Source organism: Lactuca virosa, chromosome 1 (assembly GCF_052849685.1).
Source record: "Lactuca virosa cultivar CGN04683 chromosome 1, Lactuca_virosa_CGN04683_v6, whole genome shotgun sequence".
Classification (NCBI taxonomy): domain Eukaryota; kingdom Viridiplantae; phylum Streptophyta; class Magnoliopsida; order Asterales; family Asteraceae; genus Lactuca; species Lactuca virosa.
This window is the reverse complement of record NC_136426.1, coordinates 263,186,766-263,200,751: the sequence shown is the minus strand read 5'-3', so window position 1 is coordinate 263,200,751 and position 13,986 is coordinate 263,186,766. Positions and strand designations below refer to the sequence as shown.

Here is a 13,986-nt window from a genome sequence, read left to right as displayed (position 1 = left end):
TTTATGTCTTAAAAGACGCAGAACCTCCTTTGTTTTCGTACGCGAGGCGTGGAACCCACGTGACCGATCGGCTCCGTTCCAAAAATACGAAAACCATCAACCATGAAGCGGAGGCCACCCGAGCATAGAAATAGCAAGAAAGAAAAAAAAACAAAAAAAAACTGCACGTAAAATCTAAAAAAACGCAAACGGACAACGAAAAAGGGGGGTGCAACACGAGGACTTCCCAGGGGGTCACCCATCCTAGTACTACTCTCGCCCAAGCACGCTTAATTGCGGAGTTCTGATGGGATCCGGTGCATTAGTGCTGGTATGATCGCACCCGAAATACTATCCATGCTTATTGCTTGTATGTCTTAAAAGACGCAGAACCTCCTTTGTTTTCGTACGCGAGGCGTGGGACCCACGTGACCGATCAGCTCCGTTCCAAAAATACGAAGACCATCAACCATGAAGCGGAGGCCACCCGAGCATAGAAATAGCAAGAAAGAAAAAAAAACAAAAAAAAAAACCGCACGTAAAATCTAAAAAAACGCAAACGGACAACGAAAAAGGGGGTTGCAACACGAGGACTTCCCATGGGGTCACCCATCCTAGTACTACTCTCGCCCAAGCACGCTTAACTGCGGAGTTCTGATGGGATCCGGTGCATTAGTGCTGGTATGATCGCACCCGAAATACTGTCCATGCTTATTGCTTGTATGTCTTAAAAGACACAGAACCTCCTTTGTTTTCGTACGCGAGGCGTGGGACCCACGTGACCGATCGGCTCCGTTCCAAAAATACGAAGACCATGAACCTTGAAACGGAGGCCACCCGAGCATAGAAATAGCAAGAAAAAAAAAACAAAAAAAAAACCGCACGTAAAATCTAAAAAAACGCAAACGGACAACGAAAAAGGGGGGGTGCAACACGAGGACTTCCCAGGGGGTCACCCATCCTAGTACTACTCTCGCCCAAGCACGCTTAACTGCGGAGTTCTGATGGGATCCGGTGCATTAGTGCTGGTATGATCGCACCCGAAATACTATCCATGCTTATTGCTTTTATGTCTTAAAAGACGCAAAACCTCCTTTGTTTTCGTACGCGAGGCGTGGAACCCACGTGACCGATCGGCTCCGTTCCAAAAATACGAAAACCATCAACCATGAAGCGGAGGCCACCCGAGCATAGAAATAGCAAGAAAGAAAAAAAAAACAAAAAAAAACCGCACGTAAAATCTAAAAAAACGCAAACGGACAACGAAAAAGGGGGGTGCAACACGAGGACTTCCCAGGGGGTCACCCATCCTAGTACTACTCTCGCCGAAGCACGCTTAACTGCGGAGATCTGATGGGATCCGGTGCATTAGTGCTGGTATGATCGCACCCGAAATACTATCCATGCTTATTGCTTGTATGTCTTAAAAGACGCAGAACCTCCTTTGTTTTCGTACGCGAGGCGTGGAACCCACGTGACCGATCGGCTCCGTTCCAAAAATACGAAAACCATCAACCATGAAGCGGAGGCCACCCGAGCATAGAAATAGCAAGAAAGAAAAAAAAACAAAAAAAAACCGCACGTAAAATCTAAAAAAACGCAAACGGACAACGAAAAAGGGGGGTGCAACACAAGGACTTCCCAGGGGGTCACCCATCCTAGTACTACTCTCGCCCAAGCACGCTTAACTGCGGAGTTCTGATGGGATCCGGTGCATTAGTGCTGGTATGATCGCACCCGAAATACTATCCATGCTTATTGCTTGTATGTCTTAAAAGACGCAGAACCTCCTTTGTTTTCGTACGCGAGGCGTGGGACCCACGTGACCGATCGGCTCCGTTCCAAAAATACGAAGACCATGAACCATGAAACGAAGGCCACCCGAGCATAGAAATAGCAAGAAAGAAAAAAAAACAAAAAAAAAACCGCACGTAAAATCTAGAAAAACGCAAACGGACAACGAAAAAGGGGGGTGCAACACGAGGACTTCCCAGGGGGTCACCCATCCTAGTACTACTCTCGCCCAAGCACGCTTAACTGCGGAGTTCTGATGGGATCCGGTGCATTAGTGCTGGTATGATCGCACCCGAAATACTATCCATGCTTATTGCTTGTATGTCTTAAAAGACGCAGAACCTCCTTTGTTTTCGTACGCGAGGCGTGGAACCCACGTGACCGATCGGCTCCGTTCCAAAAATACGAAAACCATCAACCATGAAGCGGAGGCCACCCGAGCATAGAAATAGCAAGAAAGAAAAAAAAACAAAAAAAAACCGCACGTAAAATCTAAAAAAACGCAAACGGACAACGAAAAAGGGGGTGCAACACGAGGACTTCCCAGGGGGTCACCCATCCTAGTACTACTCTCGCCCAAGCACGCTTCACTGCGGAGTTCTGATGGGATCCGGTGCATTAGTGCTGGTATGATCGCACCCGAAATACTGTCCATGCTTATTGCTTGTATGTCTTAAAAGACACAGAACCTCCTTTGTTTTCGTACGCGAGGCGTGGGACCCACGTGACCGATCGGCTCCGTTCCAAAAATACGAAGACCATGAACCTTGAAACGGAGGCCACCCGAGCATAGAAATAGCAAGAAAAAAAAAACAAAAAAAAAACCGCACGTAAAATCTAAAAAAACGCAAACGGACAACGAAAAAGGGGGGGTGCAACACGAGGACTTCCCAGGGGGTCACCCATCCTAGTACTACTCTCGCCCAAGCACGCTTAACTGCGGAGTTCTGATGGGATCCGGTGCATTAGTGCTGGTATGATCGCACCCGAAATACTATCCATGCTTATTGCTTTTATGTCTTAAAAGACGCAAAACCTCCTTTGTTTTCGTACGCGAGGCGTGGAACCCACGTGACCGATCGGCTCCGTTCCAAAAATACGAAAACCATCAACAATGAAGCGGAGGCCACCCGAGCATAGAAATAGCAAGAAAGAAAAAAAAAACAAAAAAAAACCGCACGTAAAATCTAAAAAAACGCAAACGGACAACGAAAAAGGGGGGTGCAACACGAGGACTTCCCAGGGGGTCACCCATCCTAGTACTACTCTCGCCGAAGCACGCTTAACTGCGGAGATCTGATGGGATCCGGTGCATTAGTGCTGGTATGATCGCACCCGAAATACTATCCATGCTTATTGCTTGTATGTCTTAAAAGACGCAGAACCTCCTTTGTTTTCGTACGCGAGGCGTGGAACCCACGTGACCGATCGGCTCCGTTCCAAAAATACGAAAACCATCAACCATGAAGCGGAGGCCACCCGAGCATAGAAATAGCAAGAAAGAAAAAAAAACAAAAAAAAACCGCACGTAAAATCTAAAAAAACGCAAACGGACAACGAAAAAGGGGGGTGCAACACAAGGACTTCCCAGGGGGTCACCCATCCTAGTACTACTCTCGCCCAAGCACGCTTAACTGCGGAGTTCTGATGGGATCCGGTGCATTAGTGCTGGTATGATCGCACCCGAAATACTATCCATGCTTATTGCTTGTATGTCTTAAAAGACGCAGAACCTCCTTTGTTTTCGTACGCGAGGCGTGGGACCCACGTGACCGATCGGCTCCGTTCCAAAAATACGAAGACCATGAACCATGAAACGAAGGCCACCCGAGCATAGAAATAGCAAGAAAGAAAAAAAACAAAAAAAAACCGCACGTAAAATCTAAAAAAACGCAAACGGACAACGAAAAAGGGGGTTGCAACACGAGGACTTCCCATGGGGTCACCCATCCTAGTACTACTCTCGCCCAAGCACGCTTAACTGCGGAGTTCTGATGGGATCCGGTGCATTAGTGCTGGTATGATCGCACCCGAAATACTATCCATACTTATTGCTTGTATGTCTTAAAAGACGCAGAACCTCCTTTGTTTTCGTACGCGAGGCGTGGGACCCACGTGACCGATCGGCTCCGTTCCAAAAATACGAAGACCATGAACCATGAAACGGAGGCCACCCGAGCATAGAAATAGCAAGAAAGAAAAAAAACAAAAAAAAAACCGCACGTAAAATCTAGAAAAACGCAAACGGACAACGAAAAAGGGGGGTGCAACACGAGGACTTCCCAGGGGGTCACCCATCCTAATACTACTCTCGCCCAAGCACGCTTGACTGCGGAGTTCTGATGGGATCTGGTGCATTAGTGCTGGTATGATCGCACCCGAAATACTATCCATGCTTATTGCTTGTATGTCTTAAAAGACGCAGAACCTCCTTTGTTTTCGTACGCGAGGCGTGGAACCCACGTGACCGATCGGCTCCGTTCCAAAAATACGAAAACCATCAACCATGAAGCGGAGGCCACCCGAGCATAGAAATAGCAAGAAAGAAAAAAAAACAAAAAAAAAACTGCACGTAAAATCTAAAAAAACGCAAACGGACAACGAAAAAGGGGGGTGCAACACGAGGACTTCCCAGGGGGTCACCCATCCTAGTACTACTCTCGCCCAAGCACGCTTAATTGCGGAGTTCTGATGGGATCCGGTGCATTAGTGCTGGTATGATCGCACCCGAAATACTATCCATGCTTATTGCTTGTATGTCTTAAAAGACGCAGAACCTCCTTTGTTTTCGTACGCGAGGCGTGGGACCCACGTGACCGATCAGCTCCGTTCCAAAAATACGAAGACCATCAACCATGAAGCGGAGGCCACCCGAGCATAGAAATAGCAAGAAAGAAAAAAAACAAAAAAAAACCGCACGTAAAATCTAAAAAAACGCAAACGGACAACGAAAAAGGGGGTTGCAACACGAGGACTTCCCATGGGGTCACCCATCCTAGTACTACTCTCGCCCAAGCACGCTTAACTGCGGAGTTCTGATGGGATCCGGTGCATTAGTGCTGGTATGATCGCACCCGAAATACTATCCATGCTTATTGCTTTTATGTCTTAAAAGACGCAGAACCTCCTTTGTTTTCGTACGCGAGGCGTGGAACCCACGTGACCGATCGGCTCCGTTCCAAAAATACGAAAACCATCAACCATGAAGCGGAGGCCACCCGAGCATAGAAATAGCAAGAAAGAAAAAAAACAAAAAAAAACTGCACGTAAAATCTAAAAAAACGCAAACGGACAACGAAAAAGGGGGGTGCAACACGAGGACTTCCCAGGGGGTCACCCATCCTAGTACTACTCTCGCCCAAGCACGCTTAATTGCGGAGTTCTGATGGGATCCGGTGCATTAGTGCTGGTATGATCGCACCCGAAATATTATCCATGCTTATTGCTTGTATGTCTTAAAAGACGGAAAACCTCCTTTGTTTTCGTACGCGAGGCGTGGGACCCACGTGACCGATCGGCTCCGTTCCAAAAATACGAAGACCATGAACCATGAAACGGAGGCCACCCGAGCATAGAAATAGCAAGAAAGAAAAAAAAAACAAAAAAAAACCGCACGTAAAATCTAAAAAAACGCAAACGGACAACGAAAAAGGGGGGTGCAACACGAGGACTTCCCAGGGGGTCACCCATCCTAGTACTACTCTCGCCCAAGCACGCTTAACTGCGGAGTTCTGATGGGATCCGGTGCATTAGTGCTGGTATGATCGCACACGGAATACTATCCATGCTTATTGCTTGTATGTCTTAAAAGACGCAGAACCTCCTTTGTTTTCGTACGCGAGGCGTGGGACCCACGTGACCGATCGGCTCCGTTCCAAAAATACGAAGACCATGAACCATGAAACGGAGGCCACCCGAGCATAGAAATAGCAAGAAAGAAAAAAAAAACAAAAAAAAACCGCACGTAAAATCTAAAAAAACGCAAACGGACAACGAAAAAGGGGGGTGCAACACGAGGACTTCCCAGGGGGTCACCCATCCTAGTACTACTCTCGCCCAAGCACGCTTAACTGCGGAGTTCTGATGGGATCCGGTGCATTAGTGCTGGTATGATCGCACCCAAAATACTATCCATGCTTATTGCTTGTATGTCTTAAAAGACGCAGAAACTCCTTTGTTTTCGTACGCGAGGCGTGGGACCCACGTGACCGATCAGCTCCGTTCCAAAAATACGAAGACCATCAACCATGAAGCGGAGGCCACCCGAGCATAGAAATAGCAAGAAAGAAAAAAAAAAAAAAAAAAAAAACGCACGTAAAATCTAAAAAAACGCAAACGGACAACGAAAAAGGGGGGGTGCAACACGAGGACTTCCCATGGGGTCACCCATCCTAGTACTACTCTCGCCCAAGCACGCTTAACTACGGAGTTCTGATGGGATCCGGTGCATTAGTGCTGGTATGATCGCACCCGAAATACTGTCCATGCTTATTGCTTGTATGTCTTAAAAGACACAGAACCTCCTTTGTTTTCGTACGCGAGGCGTGGGACCCACGTGACCGATCGGCTCCGTTCCAAAAATACGAAGACCATGAACCTTGAAACGGAGGCCACCCGAGCATAGAAATAGCAAGAAAAAAAAAACAAAAAAAAAACCGCACGTAAAATCTAAAAAAACGCAAACGGACAACGAAAAAGGGGGGGTGCAACACGAGGACTTCCCAGGGGGTCACCCATCCTAGTACTACTCTCGCCCAAGCACGCTTAACAGCGGAGTTCTGATGGGATCCGGTGCATTAGTGCTGGTATGATCGCACCCGAAATACTATCCATGCTTATTGCTTTTATGTCTTAAAAGACGCAGAACCTCCTTTGTTTTCGTACGCGAGGCGTGGAACCCACGTGACCGATCGGCTCCGTTCCAAAAATACGAAAACCATCAACCATGAAGCGGAGGCCACCCGAGCATAGAAATAGCAAGAAAGAAAAAAAAAACAAAAAAAAACCGCACGTAAAATCTAAAAAAACGCAAACGGACAACGAAAAAGGGGGTGCAACACGAGGACTTCCCAGGGGGTCACCCATCCTAGTACTACTCTCGCCGAAGCACGCTTAACTGCGGAGATCTGATGGGATCCGGTGCATTAGTGCTGGTATGATCGCACCCGAAATACTATCCATGCTTATTGCTTGTATGTCTTAAAAGACGCAGAACCTCCTTTGTTTTCGTACGCGAGGCGTGGAACCCACGTGACCGATCGGCTCCGTTCCAAAAATACGAAAACCATCAACCATGAAGCGGAGGCCACCCGAGCATAGAAATAGCAAGAAAGAAAAAAAAACAAAAAAAAACCGCACGTAAAATCTAAAAAAACGCAAACGGACAACGAAAAAGGGGGGTGCAACACAAGGACTTCCCAGGGGGTCACCCATCCTAGTACTACTCTCGCCCAAGCACGCTTAACTGCGGAGTTCTGATGGGATCCGGTGCATTAGTGCTGGTATGATCGCACCCGAAATACTATCCATGCTTATTGCTTGTATGTCTTAAAAGACGCAGAACCTCCTTTGTTTTCGTACGCGAGGCGTGGGACCCACGTGACCGATCGGCTCCGTTCCAAAAATACGAAGACCATGAACCATGAAACGAAGGCCACCCGAGCATAGAAATAGCAAGAAAGAAAAAAAAACAAAAAAAAAACCGCACGTAAAATCTAGAAAAACGCAAACGGACAACGAAAAAGGGGGGTGCAACACGAGGACTTCCCAGGGGGTCACCCATCCTAGTACTACTCTCGCCCAAGCACGCTTAACTGCGGAGTTCTGATGGGATCCGGTGCATTAGTGCTGGTATGATCGCACCCGAAATACTATCCATGCTTATTGCTTGTATGTCTTAAAAGACGCAGAACCTCCTTTGTTTTCGTACGCGAGGCGTGGAACCCACGTGACCGATCGGCTCCGTTCCAAAAATACGAAAACCATCAACCATGAAGCGGAGGCCAACCGAGCATAGAAATAGCAAGAAAGAAAAAAAAACAAAAAAAAACGCACGTAAAATCTAAAAAAACGCAAACGGACAACGAAAAAGGGGGTGCAACACGAGGACTTCCCAGGGGGTCACCCATCCTAGTACTACTCTCGCCCAAGCACGCTTCACTGCGGAGTTCTGATAGGATCCGGTGCATTAGTGCTGGTATGATCGCACCCGAAATACTATCCATGCTTATTGCTTGTATGTCTTAAAAGACGCAGAACCTCCTTTGTTTTCGTACGCGAGGCGTGGGACCCACGTGACCGATCGGCTCCGTTCCAAAAATACGAAGACCATGAACCATGAAACGGAGGCCACCTGAGCATAGAAATAGCAAGAAAGAAAAAAAAACAAAAAAAAAACCGCACGTAAAATCTAAAAAAACGCAAACGGACAACGAAAAAGGGGGGTGCAACACGAGGACTTCCCAGGGGGTCACCCATCCTAGTACTACTCTCGCCCAAGCACGCTTAACTGCGGAGTTCTGATAGGATCCGGTGCATTAGTGCTGGTATGATCGCACCCGAAATACTATCCATGCTTATTGCATGTATGTCTTAAAAGACGCAGAACCTCCTTTGTTTTCGTACGCGAGGCGTGGAACCCACGTGACCGATCGGCTCCGTTCCAAAAATACGAAAACCATCAACCATGAAGCGGAGGCCACCCGAGCATAGAAATAGCAAGAAAGAAAAAAAAACAAAAAAAAAACCGCACGTAAAATCTAAAAAAACGCAAACGGACAACGAAAAAGGGGGGTGCAACACGAGGACTTCCCAGGGGGTCACCCATCCTAGTACTACTCTCGCCCAAGCACGCTTAACTACGGAGTTCTGATGGGATCCGGTGCATTAGTGCTGGTATGATCGCACCCGAAATACTATCTATGCTTATTGCTTGTATGTCTTAAAAGACGCAGAACCTCCTTTGTTTTCGTACGCGAGGCGTGGGACCCACGTGACCGATCGGCTCCGTTCCAAAAATACGAAGACCATCAACCATGAAACGGAGGCCACCCGAGCATAGAAATAGCAAGAAAGAAAAAAAAACAAAAAAAAAACCGCATGTAAAATCTAAAAAAAAGCAAACGGACAACGAAAATGGGGGATGCAACACGAGGACTTCCCAGGGGGTCACCCATCCTAGTACTACTCTCGCCCAAGCACGCTTAACTGCAGAGTTCTGATGGGATCCGGTGCATTAGTGCTGGTATGATCGCACCCGAAATACTATCCATGCTTATTGCTTTTATGTCTTAAAAGACGCAGAACCTCCTTTGTTTTCGTACGCGAGGCGTGGAACCCACGTGACCGATCGGCTCCGTTCCAAAAATACGAAAACCATCAACCATGAAGCGGAGGCCACCCGAGCATAGAAATAGCAAGAAAGAAAAAAAAACAAAAAAAAACCGCGCGTAAAATCTAAAAAAACGCAAACGGACAACGAAAAAGGGGGGTGCAACACGAGGACTTCCCAGAGGGTCACCCATCCTAGTACTACTCTCGCCCAAGCACGCTTAGCTGCGGAGTTCTGATGGGATCCGGTGCATTAGTGCTGGTATGATCGCACCCGAAATACTATCCATGCTTATTGCTTGTATGTCTTAAAAGACGCAGAACCTCCTTTGTTTTCGTACGCGAGGCGTGGAATCCACGTGACCGATCGGCTCCGTTCCAAAAATACGAAAACCATCAACCATGAAGCGGAGGCCACCCGAGCATAGAAATAGCAAGAAAGAAAAAAAAACAAAAAAAAACCGCACGTAAAATCTAAAAAAACGCAAACGGACAACGAAAAAGGGGGGTGCAACACAAGGACTTCCCAGGGGGTCACCCATCCTAGTACTACTCTCGCCCAAGCACGCTTAACTGCGGAGTTCTGATGGGATCCGGTGCATTAGTGCTGGTATGATCGCACCCGAAATACTATCCATGCTTATTGCTTGTATGTCTTAAAAGACGCAGAACCTCCTTTGTTTTCGTACGCGAGGCGTGGGACCCACGTGACCGATCGGCTCCGTTCCAAAAATACGAAGACCATGAACCATGAAACGCAGGCCACCCGAGCATAGAAATAGCAAGAAAGAAAAAAAAACAAAAAAAAAACCGCACGTAAAATCTAGAAAAACGCAAACGGACAACGAAAAAGGGGGGTGCAACACGAGGACTTCCCAGGGGGTCACCCATCCTAGTACTACTCTCGCCCAAGCACGCTTAACTGCGGAGTTCTGATGGGATCCGGTGCATTAGTGCTGGTATGATCGCACCCGAAATACTATCCATGCTTATTGCTTGTATGTCTTAAAAGACGCAGAACCTCCTTTGTTTTCGTACGCGAGGCGTGGAACCCACGTGACCGATCGGCTCCGTTCCAAAAATACGAAAACCATCAACCATGAAGCGGAGGCCACCCGAGCATAGAAATAGCAAGAAAGAAAAAAAAACAAAAAAAAAAACGCACGTAAAATCTAAAAAAACGCAAACGGACAACGAAAAAGGGGTGCAACACGAGGACTTCCCAGGGGGTCACCCATCCTAGTACTACTCTCGCCCAAGCACGCTTCACTGCGGAGTTCTGATAGGATCCGGTGCATTAGTGCTGGTATGATCGCACCCGAAATACTATCCATGCTTATTGCTTGTATGTCTTAAAAGACGCAGAACCTCCTTTGTTTTCGTACGCGAGGCGTGGGACCCACGTGACTGATCGGCTCCGTTCCAAAAATACGAAGACCATGAACCATGAAACGGAGGCCACCCGAGCATAGAAATAGCAAGAAAGAAAAAAAACAAAAAAAAAACCGCACGTAAAATCTAAAAAAACGCAAACGGACAACGAAAAAGGGGGGTGCAACACGAGGACTTCCCAGGGGGTCACCCATCCTAGTACTACTCTCGCCCAAGCACACTTAACTGCGGAGTTCTGATGGGATCCGGTGCATTAGTGCTGGTATGATCGCACCCGAAATACTATCCATGCTTATTGCTTGTATGTCTTAAAAGACGCAGAACCTCCTTTGTTTTCGTACGCGAGGCGTGGGACCAACGTGACCGATCAGCTCCGTTCCAAAAATACGAAGACCATCAACCATGAAGCGGAGGCCACCCGAGCATAGAAATAGCAAGAAAGAAAAAAAAAACAAAAAAAAACCGCACGTAAAATTTAAAAAAACGCAAACGGACAACGAAAAAGGGGGTTGAAACACGAGGACTTCCCATGGGGTCACCCATCCTAGTACTACTCTCGCCCAAGCACGCTTAACTGCGGAGTTCTGATGGGATCCGGTGCATTAGTGCTGGTATGATCGCACCCGAAATACTGTCCATGCTTATTGCTTGTATGTCTTAAAAGACACAGAACCTCCTTTGTTTTCGTACGCGAGGCGTGGGACCCACGTGACCGATCGGCTCCGTTCCAAAAATACGAAGACCATGAACCATGAAACGGAGGCCACCCGAGCATAGAAATAGCAAGAAAAAAAAACAAAAAAAAACCGCACGTAAAATCTAAAAAAACGCAAACGGACAACGAAAAAGGGGGGGTGCAACACGAGGACTTCCCAGGGGGTCACCCATCCTAGTACTACTCTCGCCCAAGCACGCTTAACTGCGGAGTTCTGATGGGATCCGATGCATTAGTGCTGGTATGATCGCACCCGAAATACTATCCATGCTTATTGCTTTTATGTCTTAAAAGACGCAGAACCTCCTTTGTTTTCGTACGCGAGGCGTGGAACCCACGTGACCGATCGGCTCCGTTCCAAAAATACGAAAACCATCAACCATGAAGCGGAGGCCACCCGAGCATAGAAATAGCAAGAAAGAAAAAAAAACAAAAAAAAACCGCACGTAAAATCTAAAAAAACGCAAACGGACAACGAAAAAGGGGGGTGCAACACGAGGACTTCCCAGGGGGTCACCCATCCTAATACTACTCTCGCCCAAGCACGCTTAACTGCGGAGTTCTGATGGGATCCGGTGCATTAGTGCTGGTATGATCACACCCGAAATACTATCCATACTTATTGCTTATATGTCTTAAAAGACGCAGAACCTCCTTTGTTTTCGTACGCGAGGCGTGGGACCCACGTGACCGATCGGCTCCGTTCCAAAAATACGAAGACCATGAACCATGAAACGGAGGCCACCTGAGCATAGAAATAGCAAGAAAGAAAAAAAAACAAAAAAAAAACCGCACGTAAAATCTAAAAAAACGCAAACGGACAACGAAAAAGGGGGGTGCAACACGAGGACTTCCCAGGGGGTCACCCATCCTAGTACTACTCTCGCCCAAGCACGCTTAACTGCGGAGTTCTGATAGGATCCGGTGCATTAGTGCTGGTATGATCGCACCCGAAATACTATCCATGCTTATTGCATGTATGTCTTAAAAGACGCAGAACCTCCTTTGTTTTCGTACGCGAGGCGTGGAACCCACGTGACCGATCGGCTCCGTTCCAAAAATACGAAAACCATCAACCATGAAGCGGAGGCCACCCGAGCATAGAAATAGCAAGAAAGAAAAAAAAACAAAAAAAAAACCGCACGTAAAATCTAAAAAAACGCAAACGGACAACGAAAAAGGGGGGTGCAACACGAGGACTTCCCAGGGGGTCACCCATCCTAGTACTACTCTCGCCCAAGCACGCTTAACTACGGAGTTCTGATGGGATCCGGTGCATTAGTGCTGGTATGATCGCACCCGAAATACTATCTATGCTTATTGCTTGTATGTCTTAAAAGACGCAGAACCTCCTTTGTTTTCGTACGCGAGGCGTGGGACCCACGTGACCGATCGGCTCCGTTCCAAAAATACGAAGACCATCAACCATGAAACGGAGGCCACCCGAGCATAGAAATAGCAAGAAAGAAAAAAAAACAAAAAAAAAACCGCATGTAAAATCTAAAAAAAAGCAAACGGACAACGAAAATGGGGGATGCAACACGAGGACTTCCCAGGGGGTCACCCATCCTAGTACTACTCTCGCCCAAGCACGCTTAACTGCAGAGTTCTGATGGGATCCGGTGCATTAGTGCTGGTATGATCGCACCCGAAATACTATCCATGCTTATTGCTTTTATGTCTTAAAAGACGCAGAACCTCCTTTGTTTTCGTACGCGAGGCGTGGAACCCACGTGACCGATCGGCTCCGTTCCAAAAATACGAAAACCATCAACCATGAAGCGGAGGCCACCCGAGCATAGAAATAGCAAGAAAGAAAAAAAAACAAAAAAAAACCGCACGTAAAATCTAAAAAAACGCAAACGGACAACGAAAAAGGGGGGTGCAACACGAGGACTTCCCAGGGGGTCACCCATCCTAGTACTACTCTCGCCCAAGCACGCTTAGCTGCGGAGTTCTGATGGGATCCGGTGCATTAGTGCTGGTATGATCGCACCCGAAATACTATCCATGCTTATTGCTTGTATGTCTTAAAAGACGCAGAACCTCCTTTGTTTTCGTACGCGAGGCGTGGAATCCACGTGACCGATCGGCTCCGTTCCAAAAATACGAAAACCATCAACCATGAAGCGGAGGCCACCCGAGCATAGAAATAGCAAGAAAGAAAAAAAAACAAAAAAAAACCGCACGTAAAATCTAAAAAAACGCAAACGGACAACGAAAAAGGGGGGTGCAACACAAGGACTTCCCAGGGGGTCACCCATCCTAGTACTACTCTCGCCCAAGCACGCTTAACTGCGGAGTTCTGATGGGATCCGGTGCATTAGTGCTGGTATGATCGCACCCGAAATACTATCCATGCTTATTGCTTGTATGTCTTAAAAGACGCAGAACCTCCTTTGTTTTCGTACGCGAGGCGTGGGACCCACGTGACCGATCGGCTCCGTTCCAAAAATACGAAGACCATGAACCATGAAACGAAGGCCACCCGAGCATAGAAATAGCAAGAAAGAAAAAAAAACAAAAAAAAAACCGCACGTAAAATCTAGAAAAACGCAAACGGACAACGAAAAAGGGGGGTGCAACACGAGGACTTCCCAGGGGGTCACCCATCCTAGTACTACTCTCGCCCAAGCACGCTTAACTGCGGAGTTCTGATGGGATCCGGTGCATTAGTGCTGGTATGATCGCACCCGAAATACTATCCATGCTTATTGCTTGTATGTCTTAAAAGACGCAGAACCTCCTTTGTTTTCGTACGCGAGGCGTGGAACCCA

The 13,986-nt window shown here is 47.3% G+C and overlaps 40 non-coding genes across 40 annotated transcripts; all 40 read right to left on the bottom strand.

Annotated features, from left to right (window-relative positions):
* Nucleotides 1-205: 205 nt before the first annotated feature.
* Nucleotides 206-324, bottom strand: LOC145140322 (5S ribosomal RNA). The gene has a single exon (XR_013722137.1). It is a non-coding gene; the product is annotated as a 5S ribosomal RNA (ribosomal RNA).
* Nucleotides 325-555: 231 nt separating this feature from the next.
* LOC145134816 (5S ribosomal RNA) lies at nt 556-674 on the bottom strand. The gene has a single exon (XR_013719370.1). It is a non-coding gene; the product is annotated as a 5S ribosomal RNA (ribosomal RNA).
* A 228-nt stretch (nt 675-902) lies between these two features.
* Nucleotides 903-1,021, bottom strand: LOC145148027 (5S ribosomal RNA). Its single transcript, XR_013728928.1, has one exon. It is a non-coding gene; the product is annotated as a 5S ribosomal RNA (ribosomal RNA).
* A 230-nt stretch (nt 1,022-1,251) lies between these two features.
* On the bottom strand, nt 1,252-1,370 carry LOC145146317 (5S ribosomal RNA). The gene has a single exon (XR_013727267.1). It is a non-coding gene; the product is annotated as a 5S ribosomal RNA (ribosomal RNA).
* A 229-nt stretch (nt 1,371-1,599) lies between these two features.
* Nucleotides 1,600-1,718, bottom strand: LOC145154217 (5S ribosomal RNA). The gene has a single exon (XR_013734701.1). It is a non-coding gene; the product is annotated as a 5S ribosomal RNA (ribosomal RNA).
* A 230-nt stretch (nt 1,719-1,948) lies between these two features.
* Nucleotides 1,949-2,067, bottom strand: LOC145148016 (5S ribosomal RNA). The gene has a single exon (XR_013728915.1). It is a non-coding gene; the product is annotated as a 5S ribosomal RNA (ribosomal RNA).
* A 228-nt stretch (nt 2,068-2,295) lies between these two features.
* On the bottom strand, nt 2,296-2,414 carry LOC145154479 (5S ribosomal RNA). The gene has a single exon (XR_013734951.1). It is a non-coding gene; the product is annotated as a 5S ribosomal RNA (ribosomal RNA).
* A 228-nt stretch (nt 2,415-2,642) lies between these two features.
* Nucleotides 2,643-2,761, bottom strand: LOC145148005 (5S ribosomal RNA). Its single transcript, XR_013728902.1, has one exon. It is a non-coding gene; the product is annotated as a 5S ribosomal RNA (ribosomal RNA).
* A 230-nt stretch (nt 2,762-2,991) lies between these two features.
* On the bottom strand, nt 2,992-3,110 carry LOC145146316 (5S ribosomal RNA). Its single transcript, XR_013727266.1, has one exon. It is a non-coding gene; the product is annotated as a 5S ribosomal RNA (ribosomal RNA).
* A 229-nt stretch (nt 3,111-3,339) lies between these two features.
* Nucleotides 3,340-3,458, bottom strand: LOC145154216 (5S ribosomal RNA). The gene has a single exon (XR_013734700.1). It is a non-coding gene; the product is annotated as a 5S ribosomal RNA (ribosomal RNA).
* Nucleotides 3,459-3,686: 228 nt separating this feature from the next.
* On the bottom strand, nt 3,687-3,805 carry LOC145134814 (5S ribosomal RNA). Its single transcript, XR_013719365.1, has one exon. It is a non-coding gene; the product is annotated as a 5S ribosomal RNA (ribosomal RNA).
* A 229-nt stretch (nt 3,806-4,034) lies between these two features.
* LOC145147108 (5S ribosomal RNA) lies at nt 4,035-4,153 on the bottom strand. The gene has a single exon (XR_013728022.1). It is a non-coding gene; the product is annotated as a 5S ribosomal RNA (ribosomal RNA).
* A 230-nt stretch (nt 4,154-4,383) lies between these two features.
* LOC145140318 (5S ribosomal RNA) lies at nt 4,384-4,502 on the bottom strand. Its single transcript, XR_013722136.1, has one exon. It is a non-coding gene; the product is annotated as a 5S ribosomal RNA (ribosomal RNA).
* Nucleotides 4,503-4,730: 228 nt separating this feature from the next.
* LOC145134806 (5S ribosomal RNA) lies at nt 4,731-4,849 on the bottom strand. Its single transcript, XR_013719357.1, has one exon. It is a non-coding gene; the product is annotated as a 5S ribosomal RNA (ribosomal RNA).
* Nucleotides 4,850-5,077: 228 nt separating this feature from the next.
* Nucleotides 5,078-5,196, bottom strand: LOC145140312 (5S ribosomal RNA). Its single transcript, XR_013722134.1, has one exon. It is a non-coding gene; the product is annotated as a 5S ribosomal RNA (ribosomal RNA).
* A 230-nt stretch (nt 5,197-5,426) lies between these two features.
* On the bottom strand, nt 5,427-5,545 carry LOC145154529 (5S ribosomal RNA). The gene has a single exon (XR_013735002.1). It is a non-coding gene; the product is annotated as a 5S ribosomal RNA (ribosomal RNA).
* A 230-nt stretch (nt 5,546-5,775) lies between these two features.
* LOC145147993 (5S ribosomal RNA) lies at nt 5,776-5,894 on the bottom strand. Its single transcript, XR_013728890.1, has one exon. It is a non-coding gene; the product is annotated as a 5S ribosomal RNA (ribosomal RNA).
* Nucleotides 5,895-6,126: 232 nt separating this feature from the next.
* LOC145153538 (5S ribosomal RNA) lies at nt 6,127-6,245 on the bottom strand. Its single transcript, XR_013734040.1, has one exon. It is a non-coding gene; the product is annotated as a 5S ribosomal RNA (ribosomal RNA).
* A 228-nt stretch (nt 6,246-6,473) lies between these two features.
* LOC145156079 (5S ribosomal RNA) lies at nt 6,474-6,592 on the bottom strand. The gene has a single exon (XR_013736504.1). It is a non-coding gene; the product is annotated as a 5S ribosomal RNA (ribosomal RNA).
* Nucleotides 6,593-6,821: 229 nt separating this feature from the next.
* On the bottom strand, nt 6,822-6,940 carry LOC145146315 (5S ribosomal RNA). Its single transcript, XR_013727265.1, has one exon. It is a non-coding gene; the product is annotated as a 5S ribosomal RNA (ribosomal RNA).
* A 229-nt stretch (nt 6,941-7,169) lies between these two features.
* Nucleotides 7,170-7,288, bottom strand: LOC145154215 (5S ribosomal RNA). Its single transcript, XR_013734699.1, has one exon. It is a non-coding gene; the product is annotated as a 5S ribosomal RNA (ribosomal RNA).
* A 230-nt stretch (nt 7,289-7,518) lies between these two features.
* On the bottom strand, nt 7,519-7,637 carry LOC145147982 (5S ribosomal RNA). Its single transcript, XR_013728879.1, has one exon. It is a non-coding gene; the product is annotated as a 5S ribosomal RNA (ribosomal RNA).
* Nucleotides 7,638-7,864: 227 nt separating this feature from the next.
* LOC145144982 (5S ribosomal RNA) lies at nt 7,865-7,983 on the bottom strand. The gene has a single exon (XR_013725978.1). It is a non-coding gene; the product is annotated as a 5S ribosomal RNA (ribosomal RNA).
* Nucleotides 7,984-8,213: 230 nt separating this feature from the next.
* LOC145138330 (5S ribosomal RNA) lies at nt 8,214-8,332 on the bottom strand. The gene has a single exon (XR_013721445.1). It is a non-coding gene; the product is annotated as a 5S ribosomal RNA (ribosomal RNA).
* A 230-nt stretch (nt 8,333-8,562) lies between these two features.
* Nucleotides 8,563-8,681, bottom strand: LOC145152450 (5S ribosomal RNA). The gene has a single exon (XR_013732971.1). It is a non-coding gene; the product is annotated as a 5S ribosomal RNA (ribosomal RNA).
* Nucleotides 8,682-8,911: 230 nt separating this feature from the next.
* On the bottom strand, nt 8,912-9,030 carry LOC145139393 (5S ribosomal RNA). Its single transcript, XR_013721899.1, has one exon. It is a non-coding gene; the product is annotated as a 5S ribosomal RNA (ribosomal RNA).
* A 229-nt stretch (nt 9,031-9,259) lies between these two features.
* LOC145154508 (5S ribosomal RNA) lies at nt 9,260-9,378 on the bottom strand. The gene has a single exon (XR_013734981.1). It is a non-coding gene; the product is annotated as a 5S ribosomal RNA (ribosomal RNA).
* Nucleotides 9,379-9,607: 229 nt separating this feature from the next.
* On the bottom strand, nt 9,608-9,726 carry LOC145154214 (5S ribosomal RNA). The gene has a single exon (XR_013734698.1). It is a non-coding gene; the product is annotated as a 5S ribosomal RNA (ribosomal RNA).
* A 230-nt stretch (nt 9,727-9,956) lies between these two features.
* Nucleotides 9,957-10,075, bottom strand: LOC145147970 (5S ribosomal RNA). The gene has a single exon (XR_013728868.1). It is a non-coding gene; the product is annotated as a 5S ribosomal RNA (ribosomal RNA).
* A 228-nt stretch (nt 10,076-10,303) lies between these two features.
* On the bottom strand, nt 10,304-10,422 carry LOC145144981 (5S ribosomal RNA). The gene has a single exon (XR_013725977.1). It is a non-coding gene; the product is annotated as a 5S ribosomal RNA (ribosomal RNA).
* Nucleotides 10,423-10,651: 229 nt separating this feature from the next.
* On the bottom strand, nt 10,652-10,770 carry LOC145154065 (5S ribosomal RNA). The gene has a single exon (XR_013734549.1). It is a non-coding gene; the product is annotated as a 5S ribosomal RNA (ribosomal RNA).
* A 230-nt stretch (nt 10,771-11,000) lies between these two features.
* Nucleotides 11,001-11,119, bottom strand: LOC145147372 (5S ribosomal RNA). The gene has a single exon (XR_013728278.1). It is a non-coding gene; the product is annotated as a 5S ribosomal RNA (ribosomal RNA).
* Nucleotides 11,120-11,345: 226 nt separating this feature from the next.
* LOC145155933 (5S ribosomal RNA) lies at nt 11,346-11,464 on the bottom strand. The gene has a single exon (XR_013736360.1). It is a non-coding gene; the product is annotated as a 5S ribosomal RNA (ribosomal RNA).
* Nucleotides 11,465-11,693: 229 nt separating this feature from the next.
* On the bottom strand, nt 11,694-11,812 carry LOC145141244 (5S ribosomal RNA). Its single transcript, XR_013722531.1, has one exon. It is a non-coding gene; the product is annotated as a 5S ribosomal RNA (ribosomal RNA).
* Nucleotides 11,813-12,042: 230 nt separating this feature from the next.
* On the bottom strand, nt 12,043-12,161 carry LOC145138323 (5S ribosomal RNA). The gene has a single exon (XR_013721442.1). It is a non-coding gene; the product is annotated as a 5S ribosomal RNA (ribosomal RNA).
* A 230-nt stretch (nt 12,162-12,391) lies between these two features.
* Nucleotides 12,392-12,510, bottom strand: LOC145152449 (5S ribosomal RNA). The gene has a single exon (XR_013732970.1). It is a non-coding gene; the product is annotated as a 5S ribosomal RNA (ribosomal RNA).
* A 230-nt stretch (nt 12,511-12,740) lies between these two features.
* Nucleotides 12,741-12,859, bottom strand: LOC145139388 (5S ribosomal RNA). Its single transcript, XR_013721897.1, has one exon. It is a non-coding gene; the product is annotated as a 5S ribosomal RNA (ribosomal RNA).
* A 229-nt stretch (nt 12,860-13,088) lies between these two features.
* Nucleotides 13,089-13,207, bottom strand: LOC145153561 (5S ribosomal RNA). Its single transcript, XR_013734062.1, has one exon. It is a non-coding gene; the product is annotated as a 5S ribosomal RNA (ribosomal RNA).
* A 229-nt stretch (nt 13,208-13,436) lies between these two features.
* Nucleotides 13,437-13,555, bottom strand: LOC145154213 (5S ribosomal RNA). Its single transcript, XR_013734697.1, has one exon. It is a non-coding gene; the product is annotated as a 5S ribosomal RNA (ribosomal RNA).
* Nucleotides 13,556-13,785: 230 nt separating this feature from the next.
* Nucleotides 13,786-13,904, bottom strand: LOC145147958 (5S ribosomal RNA). The gene has a single exon (XR_013728857.1). It is a non-coding gene; the product is annotated as a 5S ribosomal RNA (ribosomal RNA).
* Nucleotides 13,905-13,986: the final 82 nt, after the last annotated feature.